The 21793-nt window shown below is 38.0% G+C and overlaps 1 protein-coding gene and 1 non-coding gene across 3 annotated transcripts in view; both read right to left on the bottom strand.

Moving 5' to 3' along the window:
• Positions 1-21793, bottom strand: part of HTR2C (5-hydroxytryptamine receptor 2C) — a 291607-nt gene that overhangs the window by 254325 nt on the left and 15489 nt on the right. For both annotated transcript variants that reach the window (XM_058712970.1, XM_058712971.1), the window contains exon 2: positions 12867-12928. The gene's annotated coding sequence lies outside the window, so the exon portion shown is untranslated. The remainder of the gene's footprint in view (positions 1-12866; positions 12929-21793) is intronic.
• Positions 3704-3810, bottom strand: LOC131503378 (U6 spliceosomal RNA). The gene has a single exon (XR_009257443.1). It is a non-coding gene; the product is annotated as a U6 spliceosomal RNA (small nuclear RNA).

Below are 21793 nucleotides of genomic sequence, written 5' to 3'. Positions count from 1 at the left end.
CCGAGCTTAAGTCGGACGCTCAACAGACTGAGCCACTCAGTTGCCCCTTCCATTTTTTTAGATCAACCAGCAAATGTCAATGGAGTCCCTACCATGTCAGAAGGACTTCTGTGAATGTCTGGAGAGGGTGTAAAAAGACAAATAGACTGCTTAATGAGATGGAAGAGAAGGATGGCAGCTATGGATACAATTCATCCCATCTTATGAGCTCACTTTCCGATGGCTCTCCCTCTGAAATGCAGGCTTCGTTGATTTCTCCCCTCTTTGTACCTGTATGATCCTTATTGCTTAGGGCACGCTATTTAGCTCTTTGTAACATTCTGCTTTTGTTTGGTTTCATGTTAATCTCATCTCACTGGTAAGATCATGAGCAAGCTGGGAGGTCAGAGATCATGGCCAATACAACTCCTGAAATTTTGGGGTCAGCACTATGCCAACTCCTGGAACCCCTGGCATAGTGCTGATCCCATAATAGTTCTCCATAATTACTTTGGCTAATTAATCTAATATTCATTCTTTATTCGAACCTCCAAAGACACAAAGGGAAGGAAAAATGATGAAGTTCAGTGTATCACCGTCAGCTACTAGTTCTAGACTGTTCTATTACTCAAATGTTTACAGCAAATTGTGTCAAAACCTCTGAATAATTTAGAGTAATAAACAGCATGCTTTTCCTGTGACAGGGGTATTTTGATATGTTCGTTGTAGTGTTTTGCTTTTTAAAAACGAGGTTACGTCATTTTTCGTTCTAATGCAAACTTAATGCACTACCTATTAATACGAAGAGTCAAACAATACTGATCTTGGCTTTATGTAATTTTCCCAAAAAATAAACTGAGAACTTGATGTTCTCTGGGGCATGATATCATAATGTATAATGAAGGAAAAGCTGCCGGAGCCACGTTCTGCCAACTCCTACTATCCAAATTGCCACTGACCTTCCCCTGAAGGCTTTAGAGAGCCTCACTATCCGGTCCTCTTCCTCTAATTCAGTAACCATCTATCACTTCTCACAGCTATAACTCTGCCATAGGGAATGGCAACCAGTCAATTGTGGGAGAGAAATAAACAAATTCTATTTCAAGGACAGAGCTCCATGGTGGCTAGCAGTAACACTAAAGACATTGATCTGGGAGCAAGTCATGGATTATAAAGTAGGGTGCATAGAAACTTGAAACAAATCGTGTTGGTTCCTTCTCTTTCGTTTGCTTTGGCGCCTGCCTTGGGAATCTAACATACAGACCCATTCCCTGAGCTTAGGAATCGTGAGAAGCGATGAGCTCCATTCGACTTTTTCGATAAGGTTGTCTAGATAGGAGATAGGACACTAAGTAGCTGATCAGATTTTTGAAGCTGTGACTTGGAAAAACCTTCACCGCATCAGAGTCCCAAACACTGGGCAACTCCCCCAGCATGACTTGACTTTGTAGCCACCTGGTGGTCGGGCATGCTTGTTACAGGTGTAATCACTGGAAAGCCCACTACCAAAGCGTCGCAACTGTGAGACAGAGGTGACAGATCCACCAGTTTATCTGAGCACTTACAGGCGTTTCTCTTTGGAAGAACAGCTATAAATATTATCAAAATCCCTTATCCAGCATCTCCCTTTTTAAATATCTTCTCCATGTTGCCCTTGCCTTATCTATTCTGCCTTATCCCGTTACTGACTATAACCCAATCAGGTCACAGGCCCCATCGGCTCCCACTCATTCCTTGCTAATTGGTTTCCCAGCTTTTTGTGGAGCCCCTGCCCCTCAACACACACTCCTGAAGTGCCCTTCTTCCCGCCCGATCTACATTCTAAACTCAACTGTCTTCAGTGTTGAGCTCTCAAGCCACTTCTCTACGGTATCACGATCCCAGCTAATTTGACCCTTTCTTCATTTGTGTCTTCTCCTTGGCCTTTATCGCTTTGTTTCCCTGAGCTATCTTTTCAATGATAGGTTCTCTGGCAAACATTTTTCCCCAGAGCGTCCCTCGCTGAAAAGGTATGTTCTAGGCCGGCTTTTAGGTAACAATTTAGAGAAGACACTGAAATATCAGGTTTCTCTAGGATACTGGAGTTACTTGGTCGTCTTCTCTCCTTTTAGAATCCGAGGTTACTGGTAGTCAATACACCAAGATCTGTTTGTCAACTGAAAATCTGGCTTACTCTTTAAAAGCATGAGGACTGCCAAAGCTCATCAAAATGAATATTAATTGAAGAAAACACCAAGGAGCAAACAATGTAAGGCAGGTGTGCTGTACTTAAATGTTAGCACATCAAGTACCCAAATCAATGTTTAAATATAATTAAAAAAAAATAAAGTGTAATAAGGCCTAATTCATTTGTATTTTTATATCCAGGGGAACATGATGTGTTTTGTTTAAATGAATTTACAGAGCTAAGTATATATCCAATTTAAAGGGAGCTTTCTTTATGGAAATCTAAAGATATAAAAATAATAAATAATAATGGAAATGAGTCATTAATTCACTCTTTCGTCCAACATGTATTGAACACATTTACCAAACACTTTCATACTATCAATAAACATTGCCTCAACTATTAAAAGACAACTGTCGGGGGCGCCTGGGTGGCTCAGTCGGTTAAGCGTCTGACTTCGGTGCAAGTCATGTTCTCAGGGTTCGTGAGTTCAAGCCCCACATCGGGCTCTGGGCTGACAGCTCAGAGCCTGGAGCCTGCTTCGGATTCTGTGTCTCCCTCTCTCTGCCCCTCCCTTCCTCATGCTCTGTCTCTCTCTCTCTCTCTCTCAAGAATAAACATTAAAAAAAAAATTTCTAAAATAAATAAAAGACAACTCTTGAACTGGGGCAAAAAAATGAATGAATTATACTATTTTAATAGGATTATAACTACTATTCTTTTGTTACATACACAGATATGTAAGAAATATCTAAGTCCTTAGTGATATAAACTACAGGAAATAGTAGGTGGGGCAGAAAATCAACCCAGAAACTTTGTTTTTTTTTTTTTTTTCTTTTTACTTAACTTTATAAACAATTTCTGTGATAACTATAGTCCTGACCATTATAATTTTCAACTTCTGCATTATTGTCTGTCCAGTGGGCCTCACGTGCAGTATTTGTCCTACACATTTAGGTTGTTTTATAAATTTTCATGTTTATGAGCATAAACATCTTTTTTTTTTTTTTTTGTATTTTTTTTTATGTTTAATTTTTTTTTTAATTTATTTTTTAATATATGAAATTTACTGTCAAATTGGTTTCCATACAACACCCAGTGCTCATCCCAAAAGGTGCCCTCCTCAATACCCATCACCCACCCTGCCCTCCCTCCCACCCCCCATCAACCCTCAGTTTGTTCTCAGTTTTTAATAGTCTCTTATGCTTTGGCTCTCTCCCACTCTAACCGCTTTTTTTTTTTTTTTTTTTCCCTTCCCCTCCCCCATGGGTTTCTGTTACGTTTCTCAGGATCCACATAAGAGTGAAACCATATGGTATCTGTCTTTCTCTGTATGGCTTATTTCACTTAGCATCACACTCTCCAGTTCCATCCACGTTGCTACAAAAGGCCATATTTCATTTTTTCTCATTGCCACGTAGTATTCCATTGTGTATATAAACCACAATTTCTTTATCCATTCATCAGTTGATGGACATTTAGGCTCTTTCCATAATTTGGCTATTGTTGAGAGTGCTGCTATAAACATTGGGGTACAAGTGCCCCTATGCATCAGTAAAAAATATGGAACGCTTCACGAATTTGCGTGTCATCCTTGCGCAGGGGCCATGCTAATCTTCTCTGTATCGTTCCAATTTTAGTATATGTGCTGCCGAAGCGAGCACTCAACCCAGAAACTTTGAAGTATGTTCTGAAGTATTTCAGCCCTAAACTCAACCTTCTGATTCCAGACACTTAAACTAAAGTCATTTTTTTAGTCAGACATTGTTTTCTGAAGATACACGGTCAACTTCATTACCCAGGGGCCTACCGCTAAATAACTGGAAGCATTATTGGGTCTTATTGACTGTCTTATTGGGTCGTATGTAAGAATAAAGAGCATCCTTCAAGAGAAAATTTATGTAGTTTTGACATTTACCAAGTGGCCTCCATATGCTAGAGACTTTAAGTGGGTTGTTTCATGTAATCCTTTGACCTACTTGTATTATATTGACTTTCACATTATGGTTGAGGTAAAAAAAAAAAAAAAAGGCTTAGAGGCGTCAGGTAAATAGCAGTGATACTATTGACCATAATAGCAAGAAAACAACGATGAAGTTCTGTTTGGCATCTGGTATGTGCTATGTATTTAATATTTTCAGATTTACACACTAGCGGTTTTTCTTTTTTTTAATGTTTATTTTTGAGAGACACAGAGAGACAGCGCCTGAATTGGGGAGGGGCAGAGAGAGAAGGAGACGCAGAATTCGAAGCAGGCTCCAGGCTTCAAAGTGTCAGGACAGAGCCCGACGCGGGGCTCGAACCCATGAACTGTGAGATTGTGACCTGAGCCAAAGTCAGACACCCCACAATAGCAATTTTTCTTAGGCAAGTCCAAAGGAGTCAGGGAACCTTGAATAACTCACTTAAGGCCTCTTGGACTCATATGTTAAGTTTTCATAATAACAACCACTTTTACTAAAATGTGAAAATTAAATGGAATAATTTGTATAATTTTCACTATATTGCCTGGCGTTGAGTAGATGTTCAATAAACAATAATTTATATTATAACTAAATGCAACATCTCTCCTTATTTGATGGAAACCTGGCCCCCGGTCTTTTGAATGTTAAAAAAAGTTTAAAATTTCCTATGTGTACATTTGCTATTCTTCCTAACTTCCATTAATAAGTTGCCTTTTCTGTCATGGTTAGTCAGTATTTGAAAGTCACGTATAATTTTTCTGACCAAAATGTTGGCTTTCCCTCCATTGTGGAACAGTAAAAACTTTCCCTCTGCCTTCTATTTTTTTCTTTACCCTTGGGGATTATGACTGAGTCATAGCTTCTGGTAGATGCATTCCCTATCTTGGAGAAAATCTAAGTAAATAAGTGGTCATTTCCCTATTTATTAGATTGTTATAAGAATTAAAAAAAGATCCTTAAGTTCCTTGTATATAATAAGTTCCCAGCAAATCATGTTTTAAGTGTAATTACTTATGAGAGGGAGAGAGAGAAAGAGAGTACGGGGGATGGGCAGAGAGAGAGAGGGAGAGAGAGAATCCCAGATAGGCTCCGAGCTGTCTGTGCAGAGCCCGATGTGGGGCTTGAACTCACTAACCTTGAGATCATGACCTGAGCCGAAGTAGGATGCTTAACTGACTGAGGCACCCAGGTGCTCCCCAAGCAAGTCTTAATTCACTTCTAGCATTCCAATGAAACACAAGTGTAAAGCAACTGGACAAAGTCCTTTTGGGATGGATGATGTGAGAAATGGACAGCGAACTAGAGGAAGAGCTTTCTCCAAAGTATTGGGATTGAGTTACTTTTGTACTTGACATTCCATCATTCACCATTTCCAGCTCTGGTGTTGGGTCACGTTCCATTGCCTCACTCTACCGCCGCTTCCAGAGAAATAACAGACACATGCTCGTTTCACCTCTCAGCGTGTATGCCTACTCTCCAGCTCATCAGCAATGTGAGTCAGCCGCTGAGGCATTTGGAGAGGCCATCTTTTTAATCTTCATTCATCAGTTCTTGGCTTCCCTTTGTAGTCGGCTGTGTGCTTTGTAATAATGGACAAAATGGCTTGACTGGCCTGCCCTGCCTGGCTTTGTGATCTTCATTTCACTTTTCCTCAATGAATTTGCAAACCTCGATTCTATAAATGCTTCCCTAGACCTCTCATCTGAGAACAGTCTGCTGTCACTTGCAGAGAGTCCTGACCTTTCCAATGTAGCTTTGCCTGGTTTCCTCAATCATTGCTACCCTCTTCCGCCCTCTCGGCAGACCAGGCTTCTCTGAACATTCCAAAATGTGGAACTTAATCACATCCTCCACTTCTCATTCTGCACGCTCGCTTGACACAACTCCTCATGAAAATCTGCAACGCCTTGTGTCTTCGAGTCACAGCAATCTTCTCTACAGAGCCTCTCTCGCCGGACACGTCCGGCCTACCCACTGGCACTTTATCCCCTCGCGGGGCGATCAGCAAAGTATACACTGTCTTTGTATATGGCCCACGAACTAAGAAAGGCACTTGCATTTTTTAGATGGTTTTAAAAAACAAATAAAAAGATGATTGATATACCATATTCTGTGAAAACTGTAGACATTTGAATTTCAGTGTTCATAAAGTTTTATGAGCAACCATTCCTCTCGATGTTGCCCGTGGCCGACTGTATGCTAGAACAGCAAAGCTGAGTTGTTGCAAGAGACTATGTGGAACACAGCACCACAAATAATTACTACCTGGCCCTTTACAGAAGAAGGTTGTTGACCCCTGCTGTTTTACCGTGCTCCCGCAAGTATAGTTCACGGACCGATGATATCGTCACCGGGGAGCTTGTTAGAAACGCAAACTCTCTGGCTCCTTTCCGGACCTACTTAAGCAGAATCTGCAGCTTAACAGGATCCCCAGATGATTACATCCACAATAAGGCTTGAGAAACATTGCTCCGGCACTCATCGTGCTGTCTTAAAATTGTTTGTCAATATTTTAACAGACGAAAAAATGGAAACATGACTAGGGTAGTAAAATGTATGAGTTACGGGAGATCTATGCAATCGAAGACAAATTTGGTTCACTGCATAATAGCTAAGTGTAATTTAGTGGGATAAAAATAAAATACAATGTGAAATTAAAGCAGGAATAAGAAATCTTAGTTGGCCAGGAGGAAATATAAACTCAGAATCATATCATTTATCAATGTGTTCATCTAGTAACATCACATTTCAATCATATTCATATATATTCATATATTGAATGATACCTTCATACTACATTCAATATATATATATGTATATATATATATATATTCCATTTTTTAACGTGAAAGGTGAGCCCCATTAGCACTAGTTCTTAATACCTTATAGGCTATGCAGAATTAATTTGTCACAAATTTGAACTTGCTTATTTAACGTTTATTTATTTTTGAGACAGAGAGAGACAGAGCATGAACAGGGGAGGGTCAGAGAGAGGGAGACACAGAATCTGAAACAGGCTCCAGGCTCTGAGCTGTCAGCACAGAGCCCGATGCGGGGCTCGAACTCACGGACCGCGAGATCATGACCTGAGCCGAAGTAGGATGCTTAACCGACTGAGCCACCCAGGCGCCCCTGAACTTGCTTATTTAATAATGCAAAGCAGTGATAGGATTGGGTTATCTGATGTCTTTTTATATGTCAATTGCTTGTAGAGTTAATGTCACATTTGAAGACACGGTGATACGTTTACTGCTGTCACAGTTAATTGATAGCTCCCATCTGCAACCCTATGTTAAGGTCTTAGTACCTGAGGCCTCTAAAATTTTTCACCAGGCTGCAATATATATAGCTACCAGTAGGGGGCGGCGCGTAGAAAAATAGCCTGCACAATTAAGCAACCACAGATCAACTACTTCCAAAAAGTTACACGAATGACTTTTTAACAAATACCTATGTGTTCATTGAGTTATTCAGTCAATGACTATTTACTGAATCATATGCTAGGCACCGTGCCGGATGCTAAAAATGACAACCTTCAGCCAAAGCAAATCCTGCCCTTCATCTCCTGACGTTCACATCTAGTGGAGGAGATAGGGATCTCTAAGCACAAGCATAAATGGACAAACTTAATATAATGTATAAACATAAATGTATAAACTGCAGTAAGTGATGTGATGGTGATGTGAGCGTTAAGAGAGGTGGGAAATGCAAGGAACGATTCACAACAGAGGCGAGAGCATGATGTGTTCAAGGAACTGAAAGTAGACAGTTGTAGCCGAGGCATTCATGAGGGAGGTGAGGGAAGATGGTAAACTCTGGCACTGAAGAGGTCGACAGGGGTCAGATTAGGTTCTCTTATAACCCATAAGAAAGATTTTGGTATTTATTCTAAGAGCACTAAGAATAGGGAGGATGGGATTTGGGAGTGCAAATGTGTAATTGGGGCAATTATTTCGAAGGGTGTTCCTGTACTCAGACAAGAAGTGATGGACAAGCCAAACCCAGTATAACGATGCTAGAAATGGAGTGAAGATATTCAGAAGCTAAAGTTGCCAGGAGTTGGTGATGAAATTGGTTATGGGGCATAAGGGATAGGAAGATGTTCAAGGATGACTGACAGTTTCTTGCCTAATCCAACCGTCTAAATGACAGTGTCATTGGCAATGATGTTAAGAAACTTGCAACACGTGGAGAGTATATTCTCATATAATCAAAACCCTATGAAGTCAATACGAATACTCCATGGAATGACGATTAATTACATAGAGATTTTAATTGATATAATATAGTTTTAACGAACATACCACAAATATGTGATTCGATTTTCACATTTTATTAGTATCTTTTTATAAGCTTACCATCAGTTTTTATTTGTCTCTAAAGATACAAATAAAGATACTTAGTTTTGAGAAAGCTAAATGAACAATGATGCCTAGATGTACGAAGAGAGAATGTTTCAGAAAGCGATTGTTAGCAAGCTCTCATATACCATGTGTTATTTGTCTGGGTCATAGGTTTAATTTTGGCAGGGGAAAAAATAATTTCTAAACGAGAGTAAAATGTGATAGAAACATGATGCCAATATGCAAATATGCATTTCATACAACGTGTAACAACTTCTGCCTCATTAAAATATCTGTATCTTTTGGGAAGGTAATATGTGCCATTTCTAAAATGATAGCAATATGTACTTAAGACTAATAAATACAAAATCAACATTCTCTACGTCATTAACTCCTTGATCCTGACGGCCTCTTATACCACATGTATTAATTTAATTGTTGCAGTTACTTAAGTTACTCCCATGTTTAAAAGAAAGTTACACCCATATTTGATATTTCGGGAGATATGAATGTTTTGAAAATGCAAAATTTAGAAGTACAAGCATAGCTTTGAAAGGTGTATGTTCAAAATCGGAAAATGCACGTATAAAATTATTTCGCTGCTATGATCTAGTGTGAATGGCCATGCAACTCTACCCTGAAACTGCTTAGCTGCTGACCTTTCCAAAGTAAAGTGATTTTTGCTTATTTTGAAAAGTTGGAACATTCTAGCACGGGCACATTCTGAACCACGTTGCCAGCCTTGTTGGTTTTGGGTGCAGACTAGTCAGAGTGAAAAATATGTGTGGTATGTAGTTTTTCAAGTTATCAGTTGGCTCAACTGGATTATTGAAATCAATAAATATTTCTTCACTCAGGTAAAGCCATGTTTTTTAGTTCTATTGATTATTATAAAAGACTACTTCAATTTTTGGAATATTAGTACAAGTAAAAATTGTGAGGAATGTAGAATTATCTTATAAAGGTTTAGGTTTTCTTATGCTCTAAATATGTATATATATTCACTACTGAAAGGCATGCCTGACTGAGTATCTATTCCCAAGGTGCTATTATTTTATCACTACTAGTTCAATAGTTATTATTGCACTAATTGTTGAATATATTATTAAATGCATATTATGTACAAGACACCATGTTGGTTCCTGTACCCTTTCATGAGTTTTGATTATGTTTCATTTACTTTAACCAAATGAAGAGCTGAAGAACAATAAGATGTACGTAGGTAATAGCTGATTTTTGTTAGCGTCTACTTATGTCTTCCTTTAAGTCATTTGGTAACCAAAACAACTTTATAATAATACTCAGTTATATATCAGAGAACTTACACTGCAAAAAAAAAAAAAATCCTTCCGTTAAATGAACTTGTATTTATTTATCACAACACAGAGTCACCTAGTCAAAAGTTTAAAAGATAAAATTCTTAAATATAGGTGTTCACGTAGGTGTGAATTTAATTCTCAAGTATAGGTGTTAGTATAGATGTCAAGAAAGGGACAAGTATAAATCCGTCGTGACATTGTAGAAGGAATGTATGTACATCATTTCTTCACTTTCTGTGAAGAAACTTTAAATGGTGATATGGTTTTACAGAAAAAAAGATAATATTTACCTTTAATACTTACTAATATTACAAACCTTATCCAGCTCAGGAAGGAGCACAGTGTCCAACTGATTATTTTTCGCAGGAGACATTGAACACATTTCCTAAATTATTATCTTCACTGTGATATATATCTGATATATATATCTGATACATATGTCATATATATATATATGACAGGTATATATGAAGGTATATATGAAGGTAATATACATATTACCTTCACTGTGATATATATGATATATAATAACTATATATGATATATATATATATATATAATAACTATATATATATATACCTCATAGTAGCCCATAGGTAGCATTAAGTAAGGCTTCAGAGTAGGTGTTACTAAGTTTGAGTGATAGCTGGAGACCAATCAGGTCAATTGCCTTTTATTTTTAAAATCGGTGGAATCTCATAATAGCTTAAAATAGCTAGAAATCACCAGGCACCCCCATTTCAAATCCTCAAAGAATATCAAGTTGTGGATGTATGTACATTATCACAAAACTTTTAGTACTCTTCTACATACAGTGAGAATGAACATATTTAGTGACAATAACAAAATTCTTTACCATAAATAACCAGAGTCTAAGATTTTATACTAAGTATGTTGCATATCTATTTTTCGTGTCACTAATATGCCCTGAGGAGGCCAGCCTTTTGGAGAAGCGAAGTAGGCAACAGGCTTATCTACCAACGTGATGACATTTGGGGCATACTTTCTCTTTTAGCCAATCAAGGGATTTGTTGCAGTCCCATTTTCGATGTTAAAATGTGCGCCTCTCTGGATGGGGTAGGACTTGTTAGATATTGCCGCTCTCGCATGAATTTGTATATCAAATCTCTCTTCCAGTTAACATCTGGGTAAGAACAAGGTGTCAACAGGCGTGTGTCCAAAGGGGCGTACTGCAGATGAAACCGGCTTACGTCACATTCTACTAAGGCTGACCTTGGTCTTTACCACCCCGTAGGGTTTCTCTTGCCATTGATACAGACGAGGTGGCCTTGTGTGAGTGAACACGGTTTGAAGCTTGAGAGTGTAAACTTACCTGCCTGTCCACGTCAGCCTGTTTCACCAACGTAGTGAAAACATCTGTGGGAAAACTTGGATTTTCACAAAAGTACACTGAGTGACTTCTTGCGTGCACTCTCAGGACAGCTGCTGGGGCTCTTTAAGATTTTACGTTTTACGCTTTTTGAATTTCACGTTTCTTTTATGGAAACCTGGCCATATAGCACCAAGAATTTCTTCAATACATCTTAAACAAAGGAAGTGGAACCCTTGTCATCATGTTAAATGGTGAGTCATCAAATCACAAAGCAGGGCAATTTGATATTGACCATTCTGACTATGGTACATTTTAATGCAGCCATTTTGATGCAACTACTTTGACGTAAAATCACTGTTTTCTTCTTTTATTTTTTGATCAATCATAATATGTTCAGCAGACATTCCCCACCCTTATTCCACCCTAACTTCTCTCCAATTTGGATAGACTTCCACTTTCCACTTTAGGTTGTATTATTTAATTTTTATGTAATGGGTATATATTAATTTTATACTGAAAGAGTCTGTTAACATTTTACTGTAAAAGCAAGTTAACCTCTACGATCATTATCAGTTCTTCCTCCAACACTATCATTCTAAAAACATTGTGCGGAATTAAATATATGTGGATGACTTTGAGAACAATCAGAAATTTATTTTAATTTTTTAAAATTTATTTATTTATTTTGAGAGAAAGAGAGCACAAGCAGGATAAGGGCAGAGACAGAGAGGGAGAGAGAGAATTCCAAGCAGGCTCTGAACCGTTAGCACAGAACCTGATGGGGGACTTGAACTCACAAACCGTGAGGATCATGACCTAGGACACGGATCAAGAGTCAGATGCTTAACTGATTCAGCCACCTAGGCACCCCCAGAACAATCAGAAATTTAATTGAGGATTCCCTGTGCAGTCTAGAGCTTAAAATAAGGGATCCAATTCTGACCTACTTTGCCTAAATTGTAATAACATGCTTAAGAAACCTAGAGAATACCAACTGAGCCACCCAGGAACCCCCTGATACTCCTTTTTAAGAAACAAAATTCTCAGGGGTGCCTGGGAGGCTCAGTCGGTTAAGCATCTAACTTTGGCTCAGGTCATGATCTTACGGTTCATAGGTTTGAGCCCTGCGTCGGGCTCTGTGCTGACAGCTCAGAGCCTGGAGCCTGCTTCGGATTCTGTCTCCCTCTCTCGCTGCCCCTCCCCCACTCCGGTTCTCTCTCTCTCTCAAAAATACATAAACTTTAAAAAAATTAAAAAAAAGAAGAAACAAAATTCTCAGTCTCCCCTCATACTCCTGAGATTTTTAGGTCCATCCATCAAGAATATCTTCAAAAGTTTATCATAGGAAAATAATAGCTGTATTTTCTATGGCCTAATCTCGGATATGAGTTTGTTTCTGAAGGAGAAAAATTAAAGTTCACAGTTTGTCTTGACTAGCCTAGTTGTTCTTATTTATGTTATCTTATTTGATATTTATTTAGTATAAAGTCAGGGTGCTGATTAAACATTTTGGCAAGGGTGTCTGTTTAACACATTATTTGGTAATTAAATAGGCTGAGTTTTTTTTTTTTTAAGGCTGCATTAAAATGTTATTTACCAATGAAATAATATTCTTTTTCAAATATGGTAAACCATCAGTGGAAAATGTTTACTAGTTCAGAGGTAGGTCTACATTACCAAAATAATCAGAATCTCCTAACTATAATGGTTGAATATTACTGCAAAAGGAGAGTGCTGTAGCATGGTTATGGGTATACTTACAATTATTTTTGAAGGATGGTGATGGTTGGCCTATAGATGCTCATGGATATTGGTTGATATCCCTGAAAACAAACATTTAGAAAAATGCAATGAGAACTCTGTAAGTCAAGCGTTATTTACAATAGCTATTTATACTATCCATGTATAAAGCATAACTGAAAAGTAAGGAGGCTGATATCCATAAGGCACCAGAAGACTGTTTCATTTATATAAAGTTAATTTTAAAAAGCCCCAACCATTAGTGTAGCAGATAACAGAGAAACTTAAATATCAGTGAAGTATTATACATGAACCAGCAAAATCATGATTCAAATATTAAGTTAAAACATTATTTCACAGGAAGTAATTACAGACCAGGATTAATTACATGGTATTTTACCCATAGGTATGAAAAACGATACTTAGAAGCTGGAAGGGGAAATGACAGTTGAAAAATCGCCATTTCAGTATCAATTATTTTAAACCTATCGGTTGACAGTGTTTATTTTGAGATATGAAAACAAAATTAATACAAATATTAGCCAGCTACATTTTTGCAGGACAAATAAATTTGCTGTAACCGTATTGCAGGAAAAAAAAAAAGCCTCCTGTGTTTCCTTTATCTGACTAAAAGCTGTAATGTCTGGGTGAATGAGGCTACCATGAATACCCTCTCCACAAAATTGTATAGCTCTGTGGTAGATGGAAAGACCACTGGTACCTGTATAGACAAACATTATCACAAACTTCTCTCCCATCTGTTCTCCTAAAAAAGCCCACTTGTTTTTACTAAAGAAACCTATGTGCTTTTCCTAGAAAAGTTGTTCTTCACTTCTCCTTTTTCCTACCAAGTTAAGTATATAAGTCCTTAACTTTACTGTTAAACAAGCCAGTTGCTTTTTTTGTTGGCTTCATATGTACATGAAACAAAACGTTTTCTCCTGTTTTTCTCTCACTTGTCATTTTAGTTTGCAGGTCTCACTAACGGAACCCAACAGGGTAGAGGAAAAGTTTTTCCTCCCCTACAAAACTAATTCTTCCATTCATTCAAGTAAATAAAATCAAATAATGAAAAGACGACTAGAGTTATAAAAAATACATAAGCAATCTTAATGTATTATTTGAAGACATTAAAATAATTTATTTGCTCATAAACTTATCAATATAAAGTAACAGATTTGAAGCATAGTATAAAATATTAATGCAATAAATTTAAAGCTACAATTTAAATAATTTAACGTGACTACCCTCTTAATCATTCAAGAGACAATGGACTATGCCAACAAATTGTTACATTTTTCATTCCTTATGACAGTAAATAAAGAGTAGTTCTGACTTCAAATTAATGAAAAGCAACATGGGTAAAAGCTTTGCTATCTTAATCTAAATGTCAGGAAAATACATTTAAAATTACAAATTTGCACTAGAGTGTTCTTGTCTGTTTTACAGCTCTAAATAATACAAAGATTTATGAAATAAATATGTGAGAACACATGAGCACCTTAAAACATCTGTTTTCGTGAAATGGTAGGGGATCTACAGTAAATAAAAATAATTTCTTCATGAAAAGGGATGTAAACCCGGTTCTGCCTAGCACATTTCCAGACCCAGAAGTAGAAAATTAGTAATTTTTGAGCCATGATGAGACTCCTTGCATGCTGAAGAAGTCGACTGCCAAGTTATTAGTCTGTACGGCAAAAATGAAACATAGAATTGCGGCAAAGCCTGAAATCATTTCAGTGCATAGTAATGACCTGTCCTGCTGTAGCTCGCACTTAATTTTACCTGTTCACACAGGATTTATTTATTGCGGGTTTCCACACTCCCTTGGGGGGAGAAATGAGATATAATGAAGCATTTCTGCTCCTCCCTAAAAACAATCGATCTTACAGTTTAAAAAATTACTTCCAGACCTATCAACTGAAAAAAATACTTTTTCTGCTGCTTGCAACATCTTCGTGCACATTTCTAAAATTTTAATTAATTTAGAAAAGGTCTGGAATACCCTAGGCAAAATTAACTTTTTTTCCCCCCATTTCTGTCCCTCTCTTTAATCCCACTTGATTTGCCTCTGCTCCACACTGATGGCATTCTTTACATTCGGATTTTATATCTGTCACACACTCTTCAGCCTTTTTCTTTCGGTTATTTATACATAAATCTGAGATATATTTTGTCATCAGCATTCTGTCATTTCAAGTTTCTTTTTATCTTACTCAACTGTTGTCTTTTTTTTTTTTTAATTTTTTTTTTTCAACATTTTTTATTTTTGGGACAGAGAGAGACAGAGCATGAACGGGGGAGGGGCAGAGAGAGAGGGAGACACAGAATCGGAAACAGGCTCCGGGCTCCGAGCCGTCGGCCCAGAGCCTGACGCGGGGCTCGAACTCACGGACCGCGAGATCGTGACCTGGCTGAAGTCGGACGCTTAACCGACTGCGCCACCCAGGCGCCCCTCAACTGTTGTCTTTAAAATTCCCACATGACGTGTAGAGCTGTTTCGAAGGGACACATGAACTCCCATGTTTATAGCAGCACTATCAACAATAGCCAAATTATGGAAAGAACCCAAATGTCCATCGATGGACAAATGGGTAAAAACAATGTGGCATATATACACAATGGAATACTACTCAGCAATGAAAAAGAATGAAATCTTGCCATTTGCAGCAACATGGACGGAACTAGAGAGTACTATGCTAAGCGAAATAAGTCGGTCAGAGAAAGGCAGATATGCGATTTCACTCGTATGTGGAATTTAAGAAACAAAACAGATGAAGGTAGGGGGAGGGAAGGAAAAATAAGATCAAAACAGAGAGCGAGGCCAACCGGAAGAGACTCTTAAAGACAGAGAACAAAGCGAGGGTTGCTGGAGGGGTGGTGGGTGGGCTGTTGGGTTAAATGGCTGATGGACATCAAGGAGGACACTTTTTGGGATGAGCAGTGGGTGTCATATACAAGGGATGAATCACTGGGTTCTACTCCTGAAGCCATGACAGCACTGTATGTGAACTTAACTTGAATTTAAATAAAGAATAAAGATAAAAACAAAATTCCCACATGACTTTGATAAAGTTTTCTCCTTTGTCGGCTGCCGACTCCAGAGAAAAAGGAAAGACGCCCCTAGCCCCAACCTAGCTCTACATACTGATCCAAACACGACACAATGGCTCCTCCAAAAATAGTGCATGTGCTATCTTTCAATTTCTCATGTGCAACCCTATTACTTCTGATGCTATTTATAACTGACTTATAAAGTGGTATGCAGGGGAATTTTGTGATTGTTCAAGGCAGATTTTATCTTCCTTTTCCTACAAAAATTAATGTTATTTTGCTTTCAGCCTACCCGCAGAAAGAGTATTATGAAACAGTCGTTTCAATTCAAAATCGCGCTTTCAAAGTCATACGAATCCTGCGAAGATTTAATGGGTAAGTTTGCTGCTTTATTTCTCCTCGGTTGAAATCACAGGGAAAAAAAACAGGCATTTAAAGTAGAATGTCTATTAAAGAAATGCCTATCTTACTGTGCCTAAGCGTCATCATTAAAATGGCAGTCCTCAATCCTGAGAAGCAGGAATACATTACAAAAGAGCGTAATGTACCTCTTTGGAATGACGCAGATATTTCGTATTTAAAAAGAAGGAGGTCATCTTTCATTCGGGATTAAAATCTGATCCCATTCAAACACAATGGTTACCCTTTACTGAGTGCTTTGACTTCTACACAGTTTAATGAAGTATAAATTACATATAATAACATGTACATATTTTACATATGGAGTATGGCCAGTTTTGAGGAAGAAAATACACACCTGTGCAATCCCCGTGCCAATGAAGATATCGAATGGTTCTATCTTCCTGTTCCTTTGTAGTCACCCCCCATTGACTCAGAGTGACCATTTCCTTACTTCTATCACTTTAGGTCATTTTTGCCCATTCTAGAAGTTCCTATCAATGGAACCATAAGGTATGCTCTTCTCCTTTTCTATTTCTTCTGTCCTTTGTTCAAAACATTCTTTTTCTTTCCCCGAGTCTTGTTTATAGACTATTTAAAGCATATCCCCTTGCCTTATCCTGTAGATTTATTCACTCACATTTTCTTAACTTTCTCTTCAAGTTCACTGGATATTCTAATACCACCATCTTTATCTAACGTAATACTGCCTTTAAAGCTTTCTGTGTGGTGTCCAAGAGAGCACTGGAGTGGACCACTGGTGATACTCGCAACAGTGAATCACAAGTTCAAGTGAACATGGCAAACCAAAGGAGCAATTTCAAAAGACAAAACCACTGGACAAAGCTTTCCAATACAAAATAGCACATTATCAATCGCATCCTCATATTTAGCACAAGTAACAATAACAAATTATTTTCTATTGTGTATAGAGCATATACGCTTCAGAAAAAGAAGATTAAAACACGAATTTGGGCATGTTAATAGGATCTATTTATATATGTTACTAGACATTATGAGACTGATCGCTGTAAATGGGAAGTATATTAAGTAATAGATATCATATTTTGGGTAGAAGGCGGCAGGTTTTATGTGATTAAAGTGGCTTTTTGAGGTTGGCGGCTAACGTGTATACGAATTGAAAGTTCCTAGTGATGTGTTATGCTACACGGCTATTATAAAAGAATAATGCGAAGCCTAGCAGAATGAAAGGCAGTTTTAGTTCACAAAAATGCTCTGAATAAGTGTAATTTTAAGGAGGTGTGTTCCATATTAGAGATTGAGAGGGGAAAAAAAAAAAACCCAAACCACCAAACAACCAGAGGCCGAGGCATTCAACTACAAATAGCACATACTCAAAAGTTTTCTGATGTAAATGCCTCCTTTCCGTAAAGGATAGTCAAGTTTGGCCGGTGTTGATTGGGTAGAAAAATGAAAGAAAGGGAGAAATGGAATATTCCTGAGTGTGAAACTAAGGTTTTTCCGAAATCAATTAATTTTGAACAGAAGTACTTTAAGGATGCCTCCCTTTTTATTGATTTTGGGGTACTAACATACAACTTGAGACAAAAATAAAGGTGATAGAATCCCAGACGCAAAATTTTATTACATTCAGAAGTGTAAAAAAGTTAAGGATTGAGCCAGATAAATCAAGAGTGTATTGCCTGAATCTAACCACAAATTTTCTTTTGTTTTATTTGCCAACTCTTTTTTTTTTTAATTTTTTTTTTTTTAACGTTTTATTTATTTTTGAGACAGAGAGAGACAGAGCATGAACGGGGCAGGGGCAGAGAGAGAAGGAGACACAGAATCGGAAGCAGGCTCCAGGCTCTGAGCCATCAGCCCAGAGCCCGACGCGGGGCTCGAACTCACGGACTGCGAGATTGTGACCTGAGCTGAAGTCGGTCGCTTTAACCGATTGAGCCCCCCAGGCGCCCCTGCCAACTCTTCTTAATATAAAACAACCTGTCTGACATTCCCAGCAAGTACATATGTCAAAAGTTTGTGGGTTCCAGAATAAGCAAGTCTATACACAAAGAAAGGATTTCTGGTTGGCTGGGGCCAGGCTGGACCTGGGGAGGTGTTGGGGTGGGGGGGAAAGGTAAGGTCGTCAGGAGTAACACATAGTCATGTACATGTATACAGCTTTCTTTTGAGTATCATGAAAAAGTTCTCAACCTAGAAACCATCAAACTGTATACTTTAAAGTGGGTGAATTGCATCGTATCTGAATTTTATCTCAATAAAACTGTTAAAAAAGATTTGGGATTGAATCCATTACTACCAATAAAAACATCAGATCTTAAAATAACTTTGAAAGATTGATAGTATTGTTAAAAATACATGGGGAACTGCATTAACTTCACATGATAATTGTGTAAACACATATACATCAAGAATCAGGAAAGGCCAGGTTTTAATTAAAACATAATAATGCAGGGCGCCTGGGTGGCGCAGTCAGTTAAGCGACTGACTCTTGGTTTCAGCTCAGGTCATGATCTCACGGTTCCTGAGGTCGAGCCCTGCGTTGGCCTCTGTGCTAATGGCATGGAGTCGACTTGGGATTCTCTCTCTCTCTCTGTCTCTGCCCCTCCCCCTGCTCACGCTCTATATAAATAAAAATTAAAAAGTAACAATAATGTCAATACCCGAAGCTCTGCAAGTGTACATATTTTGTAGTGATGCCAAAGCTGGGGCAGAACATTAAAAAAAAAAAAAAAAACAAACCCAAAAACCTATGACAATTATAGCCAGACAGATGAAGCATTATGAAATCTTTTTTAATTGAATAAGATACACCCAAAGGTCAATTTTTATATGGCTTCTATCTCGCATCAGCAAATATTAAGTGTTTATGTATGATCAGAATGATGCAAACTTTTCTATTTGAGATGAGTCTTTTCAGTCATTGATCTTAATACGAAACCATACATTCCAGTGACTTCTCTGGTGAGGAACGTGCCAAGTCCGTAAGCATCCAAAAAAGGACCAAGTAGAAGAAACTCTATGCCTTCTTTATTATGGGCAAAAGCTGTGTTTGAAACTTTATTTTAACTCCTCTTTTCACAGTTGATATTCATTACGGGTTATTTTGGGGAGGGGTTGGTTTTGTAGTTTGTTGTGCAAGTTTATATCTTCCTCACAGCCCCCTTTTTGTTTAACTTGTCGTGGCATATATACAGCCAGCGATTTTCTTTCCAGTTTCCTTAAAGCTAACAAATTCAGAGTTCAGCTAAAAACTAATGACAGGTTCTGAATACTCTATAGGCTTTTGCTCTGAATAATATTGAAAACTCGTTCTTAAAATATTCTCGGATCACTGGTGGATTTGTTTGGTATGCTTTGTTTTTATTCAAAACCATTTAGTCACAATATTTACTCAACTTGGCACGATCAGCTTCACTGTAAAAGTTGCAGGAAAAACTCAGTACAAAACATATTATCAATATACCAAAAGAAAACACTGTTGGTGGGAATGCAAGCTGGTGCAGCCACTCTGGGAAACAGTATGGAGGTTCCTCAAAAAACTACAAAGAGAACTACCCTATGACCCAGCAATTGCACTACGAGGCATTTATCTGCGGCATACAGGGGTGCTGTTTCGAAGGGGCACATGTACCCCCATGTTTATAGCAGCACTATCAACAACAGCCAAAGTATGGAAGGAGCCCACATGCCCATCGATGGATGAATGGATAAAGAAGATGTAGTATATATATATACAATGGAGTATTACTCGGCAATCAAAAATAATGAAATCTTGCCGTTTGCAACTACATGGATAGAACTAGAGAGTATTGTGCTAAGCAAAATTAGTCAGAGAAAGACAAATATCATATGACTTCACTCGTATGAGGACTTTAAGAGACAAAACAGATGAACATAAGGGAAGGGAAACAAAAATAATACAAAAACAGGGAGGGGGACAAAACAGAAGAGACTCCTAAATATGGAGAACAAACTGAGGGTTACTGGAGGGGCTATGGGAGAGGGGATGGGCTAAATGGGTAAGGAGCATTTAGGAATCTACCCCTGAAATCATTGTTGCACTATATGCTAACTAATTTGGATGTAAATGTAAAAAAAAATAAAAAATAAAATAAAATAAATAAGTAAAATGCAGATGCCATGTTTAAAGTTGAGCTTGTTGGGACACCTGGGTGGCTCAGTCGGCTAAGTGTCTGACTTCAGCTCAGGTCATGATCTCACAGTCTATGAGTTCGAGCCCCGCATCAGGCTTTGTGCTGACAGCACAGAGCCTGCTTCAGATTCTGTCTCCCTCTCTCTCTGCCCCTCCCCTGCTCACGCTCTGTCTCTCTCTCTCTCTCTAAAAAGTAAATAAACATTTAAAAAAATAAAAAAAAATAAAGTTGAGCTTGTTAAATGATGAGAAAATATAACTATCATATATGAAATTAGATTAAAATAGAAGCATTTATTATGTTATGAAGCTATAAGAGCAGAATGGAATTTCATGGCATATGTACTCAAAATGTTTCCTGTGTTATTATGACTGCCTTTTTCCCCCTAGTAAATGTGATTTGGGGGAACTTAAGGTAAATCTGTCTGGTCTTTTTTTTTTTTTCTTGTTTATTGAGAGTTTATCATGTGCTAGCTTCTGTGTATACGTTATGCATCACATCCTTAGAACAATCTTGCAAGGGACAAATTGTTATCCTCATAAGATGAGAACACTCAGACTCTAAAACTTATTTAAATTGCTCTTTAGGGGCGCCTTGGGTGGTGGCTCAGTCGGTTAAGCGTCCGACTCTTGCTTTTGGCTCAGGTCACAATTTCACAGTTCGTGGGTTCGAGCCCTGCATCGGGCCCCATGCTGGCAGTGCGGAGCCTGCTTGGGATTCTCTGTCTCCCTCCCTCTCTCTCTGCCACTCCCCTGCTCAAGCTCTCTCTGAAAATAAATAAATAAATAAACATTGAAAAAAATAAAATAAAACTCCTCATCTAATCTTAAACACCATCTTCAAAACAATTTTTTTTTTTTTACTTTTACATACTCTAAATGCTCTTAATCACAAAGACTTCTGATTAAATAAACTGTGTCAGGTATTTAAAAAAAAATATTATGATTCATTTCTACCATTTTTCTATTTCATTGCCAATTACTATTATTAGATAACGTTTTGCACGCTTTTTCCACCTTTAATCCTATTAGTAAATAATAATTCCCTCACCTTTAAAAATGAACTGACATCTTTGAGAATACACACATACTTGATTTGTAGAAGCTTACATATGACTGATGTCTCCTGACTTGTTTTCCATTTATGTAGTCCTTTGAGGACATTGCCAGTGACTAAGTAAATGTTATAGTGACAGTACATTTTGGGCATGAACATTTGGCGTATTTTAAAAACTTCAGGCTGCTAATCAGGGTGCCATGGAAAAAGTATCCATAACCTCTGTAGTGAGACAGGCTTGGCTTGATGCCTGGCTCTACGTAGATGGGCTATGCGCTTGGGCATGTGACTTAAATT

This window comes from Neofelis nebulosa, chromosome X, assembly GCF_028018385.1.
Source record: "Neofelis nebulosa isolate mNeoNeb1 chromosome X, mNeoNeb1.pri, whole genome shotgun sequence".
Lineage (NCBI taxonomy): Eukaryota > Metazoa > Chordata > Mammalia > Carnivora > Felidae > Neofelis > Neofelis nebulosa.
The sequence above is the reverse complement of the archived record's forward strand: the minus strand, read 5'-3'. Positions and strand labels throughout refer to the sequence as shown.